This window comes from Macrobrachium rosenbergii, chromosome 24, assembly GCF_040412425.1.
Source record: "Macrobrachium rosenbergii isolate ZJJX-2024 chromosome 24, ASM4041242v1, whole genome shotgun sequence".
In the NCBI taxonomy this organism is placed as follows: domain Eukaryota; kingdom Metazoa; phylum Arthropoda; class Malacostraca; order Decapoda; family Palaemonidae; genus Macrobrachium; species Macrobrachium rosenbergii.
The window spans coordinates 17,526,302-17,539,148 of NC_089764.1; the positions used below are offsets into that span (position 1 = coordinate 17,526,302).

General features: G+C 45.3%; 1 protein-coding gene across 6 annotated transcripts in view; it reads right to left on the reverse strand.

The window, feature by feature from the left end:
• Nucleotides 1-12,847, reverse strand: part of LOC136851894 (oocyte zinc finger protein XlCOF6-like) — a 68,686-nt gene that overhangs the window by 33,427 nt on the left and 22,412 nt on the right. For 3 of the 6 annotated variants that reach the window (XR_010856990.1, XM_067126232.1, XM_067126234.1), the window contains exon 2: nt 4,726-4,814. The gene's annotated coding sequence lies outside the window, so the exon portion shown is untranslated. Of the gene's footprint in view, nt 1-4,620; nt 4,815-12,847 lie in introns of all 6 variants that reach the window. The other 3 variants (XR_010856989.1, XR_010856991.1, XM_067126233.1) reach the window with 1 other exon arrangement.

Sequence of the window (12,847 nt, forward strand, 5' to 3'; positions counted from 1 at the left end):
AGATCCAAACCTCTATGCCTAAACAGAATTTAGCATGGCTCTGTAACCTCTAATGGTAGACATAGCTAAGCCTCGAGAAGACTTCAGGAATAGCAGAAAGTCTGCGATCTGTGTTGGAGAGGTTTCAGTAGAAGAGATGTTGTCTTCGACACCAGCTGCGGAAGACTACCCACCTGGCTTGGTGGACCTTAGTCGAAAACTGAACGTCTACAATTTGCATTCGCCTCTACAGCTGGTCTTGAAAAGCCCTTTGCTCTGACAAGTTTCCTGACAGCCTGAAGCCTGTCAGAGCAAGAGTGGATAAGCCTTGGTGGAATCGGTGGAAGTGTGGCTGTCTAAGAAGACTTGGTCTATGAGGCAGAAGTCTTGGAAGTCCACCAACAGCCTGAGCAGGTCTGGGAACCACTCCTTTTGTGGCCAGAACAGAGCTACAAGAGTCATTGAAGTACAGGCAGTCCCCGGTTATCAGCGGGGGTTCCATTCCCGACAGCACAACGATAACCGAAAATCGCCAATATTAAAAAATCGGAGATAATAGCGCCGATCCCTGATTACTGGCGCCAATATCAGGTTATCGGTGCCAATAACCGGGGATCGGAACCGATAACCGGGGATCAACGCCACCGATAACCGGGGATTGGCGCCGATAACTGGGGATCAGTGTTGAAAATCAGGTTATCGTCGTCACTAAACAAGCGCCGTAAAACCGGATCACAGATAACCGAGGCTGCTGATAACCGGGGACTGCCTGTATTGCTGTGAGAAAAAACTTGTTTGTGACTTCCCTGATCATGCTGAAAGGTGAGAAGGCATATAAGTCCAGGTTTGACCAGCCCTGGAGCATGGCATCCGTTGCCCATGCTAGAGGTCTTGGGCTGGAGAACAATACATGGGGAGGCGGTTTCTCGACGTTGAGAACAGGTCCATCGACAGCTTTGCCCACTGTTTCCTTAGGTCAGTGCACACCCGGAGATTCAGCATCCACTCCGTAGAAACTGTCTGCAGTGACTTAGCTCATCCACTAGGACATTCAGCTTGCCCTGGATGAAGCAAGTAACAATCCTGGTGCAATTCCCCTATGCCCAGAGGAGATCCTTGGCTGCCTCGTAAAGGGAGAAGGAGTGAATGCCTCCCAGGTATCTGATGTAAGACACAGCAGTCATGTTGTCCAAAAGGACCGCCACTGTCCTGCTGAAGGTCGCTGCTGCAAATGACTGGAGGGACAAATGTATCGCCTTCAATTCTTTCACACTGATAAGAAGTTTTCTCTCCCCTGGGACCACGCCCTGGAAACTTCCATGTTCTCTAAAAGAGCTCCCCAACCCTGACCCAATGCATGTGAGTATAATGTTAGGCTGGGGCTCAGAGGAAGATGCGATTTCCCTACTAAAAACCTTCCTTCTGAAAGCCACCACTGAAGGTCCTCCTTAACTTTGGGCATGTTGGGAAAAATGAACGGGTCTGGAAGAGTTGCCCTGTGCTAACGGGCCTTTAGGAAGAATTGTAGTAACCTTGTGTGGAGTCTTCCTAAAGGCACAAACTTCTCAATGGACGAGTGTGCCCAGCAGACTCATCCATTTGTTGGCTGAGCAGGACGGGAGAGAGGAACGACAAAAGGGCTGTTGTAGAGACCATGTTCACATCTTCGACCACCTCTGCAGCTCTCTTCCTGAGGAGGGAAGAGACCTCTTCCGACATGGCCGAAAACCTCTGAGAGCCTACAGAGTAGGCTGTCAACATGATGGGTGATGTCACTAAAAGAGGCTTCTCCCTGAATGGGATGAAGTAGCCTTCCCTGAGAACTTCCAAGACCCAAGGCTCTACATTCCTGGCTTCCCATTTCCTCCAATAATGGAGATGCCTGGCTCCCACAGGAACATGGAGGACAGGATCCTCACTTGCAAGAGGAGGGCTTTTAGCAGAGGACTTCTTAAAAGGTTGGACTGAGAGTACATTCGTGCAGGGGCGGAGATGAAACCTTGCTCTGCTGCCTTGAAAGGGCTACTGTTGAAGAGGGAAGACTGTTCTAGAGCCAAACGAGACCGACTCCTTGGGACGCTGGGCTGACTGTGCCAGGAGATCTTGCGTCAACTTCTTCTGGAGGTCTGTGGCTAAGTGCTCCACTGTAGCCCGAGGAAAAAGATGAAAGCAGTCCAAAGGCAAAACCAGGAGAGCTGACCTTTGGGTGGGAGTAATTTCTTTTGTGGTAAACAAACACCACAGTTCCCTCTTCTTAAGTACTCCCAAAGAAAACAAGGCAGCCAGTTCCAGGGAGCCATCCCTAATACCCTTATCTGCACTCAAGAGGAAGCCAGCCAGTCCGCAGACAAGTCCCCTCCAAGAGAGTCGCAGTCCTCTATTTTCTTAGCCAAGACCCCTATGGTCCAATCTAAAAACCTGAAGACTTCAAAGACCTTGAAGATATCATGAACTATGTGGTCAAGCTCTGCAGGTGTAAACATGATGTTGGCAGGGGCAAAGGCCAACCTGCAAGCAGAATCAATCAGGCTGGAGGAGTCCCTCTGGCAGGAGGCAGAAACTCCTAAGAAAGGAGCTTCCCCAGTGGCATATGAAAGGTATCTCCAAGACAGGTGAGGAGGGGAGCAGAACACAGCCTTGCTGAGATCGCTCTTCTCTGCTAGCCAACCATCAATTTTGGACAAGGCTTTCCTTGATGAAGAGGAAAGGACCATTTTGGGAAGCCTGGAAGACTCCACAGGTTGTTTCCTCATCATAAAAGCTGATGCAGGAGACATGGGGGCCGCTGGGGACAAGAGGGTCAAGTAGCTAAACAAGAAGTATTTAAGGAGGGCTGTGTACGCTGAGGTAGGATGATCCTGCTCAACAGCTTCATCGTCAGATGAAACTGGAGGAGCCAAGTCCGGTGGGTCCTGTGCCATTGTAGGAGGTTTCTGTAAAAGTCCCAAGATACTGTCCAGATGGTGTTGAATAGGCTCCAATGAAGGATCATGAATTAAAGGAGTGGACAAACCCTCCAAGACAGACTGAAGAGGTGGTATTTGGTGCCCGGATTGCGGCACCGAATGCTAACAGTTGGCGCCAAGCAGACAAGTGGATGCACAGACACTGGGTGATTGGATGCTACTTGGTGATCGGACACTATTGAGCACTCTTAACACTACTGGCCGTTCAGACCGCTTCTGAGAGGTGGAAGAACACTTCGGTGCCAAATACTGGCGTTCTACCAATGAGCGGGACTGTCCCAGAAGCTACAAGAAGGCTGCGGACTACGCTCCTGTTCCCTGGGCCACTTACAGGGAGCGGAGAAGCAGGGTCAACAGCTGAAATGTGCCTTTTCAATGGCCTAGAAACACTAGAATAGCACCTCACTCAAGTACAAATCGCTGGAGGTCAACGCATGTACTTCCACATCTTTCCAATGGCTGTCCACCGTGTCCTGGGATTTATGGACAACAGGCTTGGCTGAAGGGGCAACTACCCATGGGCAAACCCCACTGACCTTCCTTGGACCTCTGTTATGCCTCCCCCAACTGCACTTGCACCTACATCACTGGCACTCATCTTGTCCATAAGGACCTTAACGGAAGCCCTATTTGGGCCACAGTATTAACTAGCAGTAGGAATTTCTGGACTATCCTGGCTTCGAGGCTGGCGATGGCATTGGGGTCGGAAGTTTGGGAACCAGGTAACGGAGTAGATGGAAAAGTCAGAGGGCTGTTAATGGGGGGAAAAAGCAGTCACAGGTGTAGACAGAATAGGTACATTGGCAATATCCAATTTAGGAGAAGAAACCTGGCTAGCAGAACCCCTAGCTTTGGCACTAGCAGCTGCCTTTCTCTTTCTGTCTCTTTGAAGTCTGTCAAGGTATACATTCAAAGCTTTCCATTTCCCCGATCCCAATCCTTACACTCTTCAGAAGTCCGATCGGATGAACAAAGTTGCCCTCTACAATTAGTGTGTGAGTCGTACTTGGCTGACGTCAATATGGTATTGCAGCCTTTGCTGCAAAACGGGATGCTAGTAGCACTACAGTCAGACATGATTCAAAAAGTCTCAAACAGGTAAAGTCTAGTCAACCTAGGCTAATTGTCAATCGCGCGAAGGTTACCAAAAGAATGAATACTTCATCAAAAACGGTGATCAGACACAATCATTAGGTGAAAATACAAAACCAAAGCTGCTCAAACAACCGATGTTCAGTTGTTGACTGAGAAACAAATTGAGCTCTTCAGCTGTGTTGTACCTATTCTTCCCCGAAAGTGGGCGGGGCTAGTTATCTACACTGAAACAATAGAAGCGCTACCATGAATTTCAAAATTTTAAGCTGCTGTGATAATTGGAAACTATAGCAATGTAACTACTTGGGAAGTTACTTATATAAAAACTTACTTTATTTAAATCACAACCATCTTAATTATACTACAATATAGATGAAGAACTACTTCAGCAGTTATTTAATCTACTTTTGAGCTCAAAAGCTATGCCCATCTATTAAGAGATAGGCAGTGTGATACCTATAACCTAATCAAGATTTATGTTCACTAATGAATTATCATTTGTTTAATTACTTTCATAGAAATTTTAGGAATGGCTACTATGACAAAATTTCAACAGGTAACAAAAGTCAATTCTACTCACCATATGGGTGTGATGAGTGGGCTGATTTTGGATTGATATACTGGGATCAATATGCAGAAAGTTACTGTAATGTGAAAAAATGTGAGGCTGGGGCTCAAGGGCCACTTATCTATCCTTGAGAGCACAGTTAGGTTGGCTGGCACCTTTAACAGACTTGCTGTAAGAGTTTAAGCATACAAACATGCACAGTCCTCCTGAAAAACAGATATAAGTAAAACTCAACTTCTGGTATAAACAATTTTGTAAGACTGAAATTCTACTCTGGGACTACCCTTTAGGCCCTGGATCTCAATAGTATCAGCTAAAATATGATGGTATCCAAAGAGATATTCTAAAAGCTATCATTTTCAAAAGCATTAAAAGTGGTCTTAAACAAAAATAAATAAGAGCATCATCTTTGTCATCTACAATAAAGTCCCACAGACCTGGAATGATAAAACTGTTTCTTGTCAAAATAATGAAAAAAATATTTTGTCTGGTAGAGGTCAACAGCAATACCTTCAAATACCACCCCAACTGCAGCAGCTACAATGGGTGCAACTTAACAAACAACCTCAAAGTGGATGCTAACTTGCAGTACAAATGAAAAATGGAAACTGTGTTGCATAAAAAGTAAAGATAAAACAAAGTTGCATTATTGGCTGACCCCACACACCCCTACGTTACTATTAGCAGTTTTACCTAATCTCCAAAGGAGTGTGCACAGCATAGTAACATTTACCCTTCTCAATCTTAATTGTAATTTTGTAGTTATGAGTAATAACTAGATATCTTATGCTTTCTCAGTCTTACAGTGCTGTGAGTATTGGTACTTTCTCGGAATCTGTATATTTAAAAATCAAAATCAGCATCCTGTACCTCCTGTGTTACATGTGTTTCTCATACAGATATATTCATCCTTTGTTATCCAGTTCTGTATATTTTGAAACAAGATCAGCATCCTATATTTCATACCATCTGTGCTTTCCTTATAAATGTGCTTCCTCAAACACTGTATGTCATTTTTGAAGGTATTGGAGCTTTATCTTCTTCAGGTTCTTAAGGGCTTTGCAATTCTTTTTCAATGGTACTTCTGTCATGTCATTATCCTCTGGCTCATATTCATTTCCTATATCTACCACTAAAAAATTTTTCTCAATTCACAACAATTTATTACCAATAACTGTAGACTAACAGTGCAAAAAAGGACAGTCTAATGAAGGTAAAGGTACAGAACAAATCAGTTTATGTATGTATTTTGATATACAAACCCACAGCATAAAAAATTGGTCAAGAAGTAAGAGCTTTAAGCAAACGTGACAGTGACTCTCCGAGCCAAGGAAATCAAACCCTCTTCTGCTCAGTGCTTAGTTCATTAGTCAGTGATTCAGATTTGTTTAAATAGCCTTATCAGATATTAATAATAGTACAAGAGGTTTTTAACTATACACCAAGGAATTACTGATAAACTGATGAATTAGTTTCCTGTATCAACGTAACTGAACTAAACAGTAAACAATTACAGAGAGATACTGTTAGGTGAGGATTCCTGCTAACATGGCTGCAATATCACCACATCAATCCAGATTCATTTAAAAATACTGTTGTACAGAACTCTCATTCTATAAGCAATGCAGTGTAATGTCTTTGTAACAGCTATGTAAAAGAAAAAGTGCAATGAGTCTGAAAATATTCTTTAACTGAAGGATAAGAGAACTGAAGTTTTCATTGCATAAAAGTTTGATGAACCTAATTTGCAAGACAAGGACTCACAAACTTAGTGAAGTAACCATTGGGGGAAAGAAACCATCTTGCTTTCTAATCCCTTTCCCCAAGGCAGCACAGTCATAAGGTGTAGACTAGAAATTACCGCAAATTTAATGACAAAATTCTAAATTTAACAATTTTTAACAAACCTGGATTAGGCAAATCAGTTTTATTGTAAAAGGACTACTAGAACAGAATATAGAATTTAGGCCAAAGACCAAGCACTGGGACCTATGAAGCCATTCAGCGCTGAAACATAAATTGACAGTCAAAGGTTTGAAAGGTGTAACAAGAGGAAAACCTTGCAGTTGCACTATGAATCGTTAGGAGAGGTTGGAAAGTAGGGAAGAAAGAGAATATGAAAGGAGGTACAATAAAAGGAATGAAAGGGGTTGCAGCTAGGGGCCGAAGGCACGCTGCAAAGAACCGTAAGTAATCCCCCATAGAAATGACATTTTTATGATAAAGTTTTATGTATACTTAGCAAGTAATTACATAGCTGCTGGCTTTCTGCATGGCAGTCTAAGAATTCATATTTCGCGGTGGTGCTACTGTCGTTCGTGTAGGTGACAAGGTCCCGCCCACTTTCGGGACTGATAGGTACAGCTCAGCAAAGAGCCTCAATTCGTTTTAGCCCTGACGTCCATGAGGGGAGGCGGGTGGGCTTCGATTATGTAATTACTTGGTAAGTATATATAAAACCATTTTATCATAAAAACATCATTTTTATATAAGTGACTTACCAAGTACATAATTACATAGCTGATTCCATAATGAATGGAGGTGGGAACATGGACATATTCTACTCCAAGACATCAAGGAAGTAATGACTATGATATAAAAAAGGTTGGTAGCATTAAAATAATGCTTGTTGTTCCTTACCTGGTAAGAGAGCTCCTGCAGACTGGTACTGCCTCTGGGAGGTGCTCATCTTAAGCTGTGGAGGACATGGCAATATGACCAAGGATTGCCTCCAATTCAGTGGGTACTTTGCAGCCATGGAAGTTCACCAATGGTTGACAATGATTGAAAAAGGGTGCCCTTGCCCTGGGCGGAGACCAGAGTAAAAAACAATGCTGTCATCTACACTAGAATAAAAACCTCCACCCCGGCCACTAAAAACTGGAGGGGGACTCCAGGTACAATGTACTCCCAGACTTCCCTTGAACTCAACACCTTACAACAAGGTGAGAGGATAGTAGAGGGACAGAGAGCCCCCTGTGCTTTCTCTCCCAACACCATGCCACCCATGGATAAGGGTCCTAATGTTCTGAAGTTTTCAAATACGGTTTCGATGTCCTTGAGATAATGCGACACGAAAATAGACTTGGACCTCCAAAAAGTTGATTGCAGGATAGACGTTCAACAAATTATGGCGGAAAGCAAGAGACGTGGCGGCGGCCCGAACTGCATGAGCCTTTGCTCTAAGGGAAGGAAAGACATCATCCTGTATCTGAGAATGAGCTTCCAAATTAAGGTTCCTCAAGAACAAAAGGGCATTCTTCAACTGGGGCCAAGATGGGTTTCTCACAGAACACCAGAGATTATTCAAGGGCCCTCTAATTTTCTCTGTCCTGTAGAGGTAGTACCTCAATGATCTCACAGGGCAAAGCAATCTCTCTTCCTCCTCTGGTTCAAGAATGTCCATTAAATTCTTAATGGTAAACGTGCTAGGCCAGGGATTGGAGACATTCTCGTTCTTGGCAAGGAAACCAAAAGAAAGGGAGCAGATAGTGTCCCTCTTGAGAAAACCCAACTCTTTTGTCAAAAGCATGTAGTTCGCTAATGCAGTAGCCAACGCCACAAGAAAAAGTCTTTTTCGTGAGATTCTTGAATGAAACTGAGCAAAGTGGTTCAAAGGTGGAACCTGTAAGCCACTTCAATAACACGTCTAAATTCCAAGACACTGCACCGGGCTTCGAGGTTTCAAAAGACCTGATGAGGTCACTGAGATCCTGATTAGAGGGCAGGTGCAAGCCTCTATGCTTAAACACTGAGCCAAGCATTGACCTGTATCCTTTGATTGTACAGGGCAACAGCTTTCTGAAGGTCCTCAAGAAGTAAAAAATCTGCTAATTTGGCTCACAGTAGTCTCAGAGGAAAAGATTCTATTGCTCTCGCACCATCTTCTGAAAATGGTCCACTTAGACTGGTAGAGCCTGCTAGAAGAAGATCTCTTGCATCTAGCAGTAGCCTCTGCAGCTTAACGTGAAAAACCTTTCGCTCTGATGAGGCTCCTGACAGTCTGAATCCTGTCAAGGCCAACGTGGACAACCCTTGATGAAACCTGAGGAAGTGGGGCTGCCTGAGCAGTGACTGTTTTTGTGGAAGAAGCCTTGGGAAGTCCACAAGAAGACGCAGCAGGTCCAGGAACCACTCCTTCCTAGGTCAGAGCGGAGCAACTAAGGTCATCATGATGTTCTGGTGAGACAATACCTTGTTGATCACCTCCCTGATCAATCCAAACAGTGGAAAGGCATACATGTCCAGGCCTGTCCAATCCAACAGCATGGCATCCGTTGCCCATGCTTGAGGGTCCAGAACTGGGGAGCAAAAGAGAGGCAAACGGTGGTTCCTTGAAGTTGCAAAGAGATCTATGGAAGGCTTGCCCCATAGCTTCCATAGATCAAGGCAGACTATAGGATCTAAGGTCCACTCTGTCGGCAGGACCAGACAGCAACAGCTCAATTCATCTGCCAAGATGTTCATTCTTCCCTGAACAAAGCAAGGAATGATTGTGACCTGATTCTGCTCTGCCCAAAGGAGGAGGTTCTTCACAGTCTTTGCAGAGTGCAGTAAAGGAGTGAGTGCCTCCCTGCTGATGGACATAAGACAAGGCTGTGGTGTTGTCTGCATATACTGCTACAATCTTTCTTGTTAACAGCAGAGTGGAATGGCCTTTAGTTCTTTGACATTTATGTGTAAGGTCCACTGAACCAACGTCTACGTTCCTGAAACCCTTTGATTCCCTAAAAGGGCTCCCCAACCTGGATCGGAGGTATCTGAATAAAACTCTAGGCTGAGGTTCAGAGGCAGAAGAGATGTCCCTACTTGAAGTCTTTCTTCTGACAATCACCATCGAAGATCCTCTTTGATCTCCAATGAGATGGGGAAGACGAAGGAGTCTGGCTGGGTCTTCCTACACCAGCTCGCTTTCAGATAAAATTGCAGGGGCCTCATTTGAAACCTGCCCAACTTCACAAACTGCTCTACTGAGGCCAACGTGCCTAGGAGACTGAACAGCTGAGCAAACCAAGAGAGAGAGGAACTCCCAAACTGTCTGGAGACAAGACATGATCCTTTTGGGGGATAGAAAAACCCGAAAAGCTTGAGAATACAGAATCATCCCTAAATAGAAATCTTTTGTGTCGGAGTCAACTGTGACTTCCGAGGGTTTATCAAAAATGCCTAGCTCTTGTGCTAGGCGAAGAGTCTTCAAGTCCTCCACGCACTGAGCTTCTGACGTGGAGCGGAGAAGCCAATCGTCCAAGTAGGACACATTGATCCCGAGAAGATGGAGCCATTTCCCAAGAGGAGTGAGGATCTTGGTGAAAACTTGGGGGCCGTGGACAGACCAAACCAAAGGGTCCGAAATTGCAAAATTTTGCCTCGAAACACAGATCTGATATCTGCTAGAGTTCGGAAGGATGGGAACATGAAAATAGGTGTCCTGCATGTCCAGGGTGACCATCCAGTCGCCCTGATGGAGGGAGGACATGACAGAGCGGGTCGTCTCCATGTGAAACTGCCTTCATGATGTATAAGCTCAGAGCGCTCACATCCAGAACGCCCCCCCCAATGATTTGAGGACTACTGTACAGAGTCAGTTGTAAAACCCCCGATGAATGACCCAATAGCTCCTCTACTGCCCCTTTGCGAATCAAGGACTTTACCTCTTGAGCAAGAGCCAAAAACTTCTCGGATCCTTCCTAGCAGGCCATCAAGGTGATCAGCGACCCGGACAAGGAAGGCTTCTCTTTGAAAGGAATGGAGTAGCCTCTTCTCAGTACTTGGACTACCCAGGGGTCCACCCTCTGCGACTTCACTTCTCCCAAAAGAGACGTAGCCTGGCTCCAATGGGCACGCAAAGGACAGAAGCTCCATTTCTTAGCGGTCGGCTTGAAGGTTGACTTCTTGATGGACCTTGAGGGAGGGTGCAGGTTAGCTCGAAGTCTGGGTTGAGGTCTTGATCGTGCTCCACGAAAGGGCTGAGGTTGCAGGGGCGATAAAGACTTGGAAACAGGGAGTTTTCTTCGGGTGCTTGGTGGATTGAGCTAAAAGGTCTGTAGTAGACTTCTTCTGAAGGGCTGACAACACTTCTCTAACTGTATCTTGAGGGAAGAGATGAGTCTTGTCTAAAGGAGAAAACAAGCGTGCTGATTTCTGTGTAGATGTGACTACCTTAAGTGGCAAAGGAACACCACAACTCCCGTTTTTATGGATGCCCATCAAGAAAAGGGAAGCAAGTTTGGCGGAACCATCCCTGACTGCTTTGTCTGTGCATCATAAGACACCAAGCCAGTCAGAAGTGAAATCTTTGGCAAGGTCCGGGCAGTCTTCAATTTTCTCACCAAAGCCCCCAGTGGCATAGAAACTGTAATTCTTTTTCACTTGCTCCCTCTTTATGACCAACAAACTATCCACCTCTCAAAGGACTTCAAAAGAGGAGGAAAGAACTAACTTGGGGAGACAAGCAGAATCCAAAGAGCACTTCCTCATGAGAAAGGCAGACGCAGGCAAAGATGGAGAGGCAGGCTCGAAGAAGTCAGGGAAGTTTGCCAAAAAGAACTTCAGCAAACTGGAGTATGCCGACGAAGGAGTAGTCATGCTCAGCTTCTTCCTCATCGGACTAAATTGGAGACAAAGAAGGGTCCTTGCCCTTGGAAGACGAAGACTTCTTCAAAAAGCCCATAAGATCCTCAAGCTGACAACAAAGTGGGGCTAAGAAAGACTCCTGAGTAGATGAGCGCAGAAGAGGCAAGGCTGGCGGCGAGTGGACAGAAGTTGGCACAGCACTGGTTGAAGAAGCAGAGTGGCGCCGAAACGAGTGACGCGCTCGGCAGGAGACTGGCACTCATGAGCTCGAGACCTAAGAGAAGAGGGTGATGAGCACTTTCGTGGAAGATCAGATCGCTTAGGAACAAGCACTGGGCACTCAAAAGACCTCAGGAGACTTCGGGCTGTCTGGAGGCGGAACAGAGACACTGCATGAAGGTTGCGGACTGACACTTGTCTCCTACTTGGAGGAGAACTGTTAATACCTCTTAACAGGAGGACAACTCAGCACCGTTGGCACTTCCTGTCGGGCGAAGAGTCACCCAAGTCCAATGACAGACGATCAGCACTAACCGAGATGCTTTTCCAATAGCGCTCTGCCGAAGTCTGGGAATGGGCAACAGAATCGGCGGAGGGGGCAACTACCTGTGGGCAAAACCCACCAGCCTCCCTTGGACCTCTGGTATGTCTTCTCCCCGGTGCGGGGGAGCGGGACAGGGACCTTCGTCTAGGAGCGCTGGCGGGACAGGTAGCCACCTCCTCAACACGCACAACTCTGTCACTTTGCACTGCACTGCTGACGCTGGGAACACTGGAAGACCTTTCCACAAAGGTTTTAAATGGCACACCCAACTCCATAATCATATTGGCTAAAAATTTAAATTTCTTGTCAAACCTAGATTCGAGGCTGGCAATGGAGTCAAGATTGGAACCATGGGAACCTGGTAAAGGCGTATGCGGCAAAGAAGTAGGAGAGCTAAAGACTGGAGGCAAAGCAGGGATCTGAGGAGAAGAATAACACTACCTTCTATTAGAGGAGATGGAACAGGAGCTAAACTAGCCTTATTCTCGGCTCTAAGGGCAGCCTTCCTCTTTCTATCCCTATCTAATTTCACTAAGTGCGATTTCAAAGCCTTCCACTTTAGTTAATCCCAATCCTGACATTCAGACAAGTCAGATCTATATTACAGTCCTGTCCCCTACATTTCGGCACACCCCGAAAAAGCAAAATCTGAATACTTCACCAAAATACTGGACAAATATCCAAAAAATGATGATAATGACTCTACAAAACCACCAATATTAGTCGGGAGCCAGCAGAAAATGAATTAAAGCTCTTTGTTGAGTTGTACCTATCAGTCCCGAAAGTGGGTGGGACCTTGTCACCTACATGGACGATAGTAGCGCCACCGCGAAATTTGAATTCTTAGACTGCCATGTAGGAAGCTAGAAGCTAAGTAATTACTTGGTGAGTCACTTATAAAAACCATGTGTTTATAGAAAAGTGAATTATTGTGAGATTATAAGAGTTGTCTGTGGGTTCCTAATGCAAAATCATGTGCAGATTGGTACAGTAAACCCCCATATTCATGGGGGATGCATACCACACAAACACCCCCCCCGCCCTGAATACTTAAAGTCCTTCTAAAAACACTTAGAACTACCTATTTTGATAGTTCAAACATACACAAAAAACTAAAAATGC